This window comes from Rutidosis leptorrhynchoides, chromosome 1, assembly GCF_046630445.1.
Source record: "Rutidosis leptorrhynchoides isolate AG116_Rl617_1_P2 chromosome 1, CSIRO_AGI_Rlap_v1, whole genome shotgun sequence".
NCBI lineage: Eukaryota > Viridiplantae > Streptophyta > Magnoliopsida > Asterales > Asteraceae > Rutidosis > Rutidosis leptorrhynchoides.
Window position 1 is genome coordinate 247,375,586 of NC_092333.1, and position 615 is coordinate 247,376,200.

General features: G+C 37.7%; 1 non-coding gene across 1 annotated transcript; it reads left to right on the forward strand.

Annotated features, from left to right (window-relative positions):
* The first annotated feature begins 279 nt into the window (after positions 1-279).
* LOC139887326 (small nucleolar RNA R71) lies at positions 280-386 on the forward strand. Its single transcript, XR_011773161.1, has one exon. It is a non-coding gene; the product is annotated as a small nucleolar RNA R71 (small nucleolar RNA).
* The last annotated feature ends 229 nt before the right edge of the window (positions 387-615 follow it).

Below are 615 nucleotides of genomic sequence, written 5' to 3' on the forward strand. Positions count from 1 at the left end.
ATATCTTTAGTCATTTTTTCCATTCGTCTCCCGACATCATCTATCTTTGCGGAAATGGAATCTAAGTCATGGCTAGAATCGGCTCTAGCTGCTTTAGATGATCTAACGATATCTTTTTCTTGATGCCACTCATGTGAGTGGGAAGCAGTATTATCAATAATTTTGTAAGCGTCAGTTGCGGTTTTCTTCATAATGGAACCACCAGCTGCTATATCGATGTCTTTTCTTGTAGTGATGTCGCATCCTTGGTAGAATATTTGTACTATTTGACAAGTGTCTAAACCATGTTGCGGACATCCTCTTAATAACTTTCCAAATCTTGTCCATGCTTCATATAAAGTTTCATTTGGCTTTTGCGTGAACGTAACAATTTCTCCTTGAAGTCTTACGGCTTTAGATGCCGGAAAGAATTGTTTAAGAAATTTTTCAACTAAAACGTCCCATGTATCAATCGCCCCTTCAGGTAACGATTCTAACAAATCTCTGGCTTCTCCTTTTGAAGTCCAGGGAAATAACATGAGATATATCTGTTCATCCTCCACTTCTCTTATTTTAAATAGAGTACAGATCCTATTAAATGTACGAAGATGTTCATTTGGATCTTCCTTCGGCGCA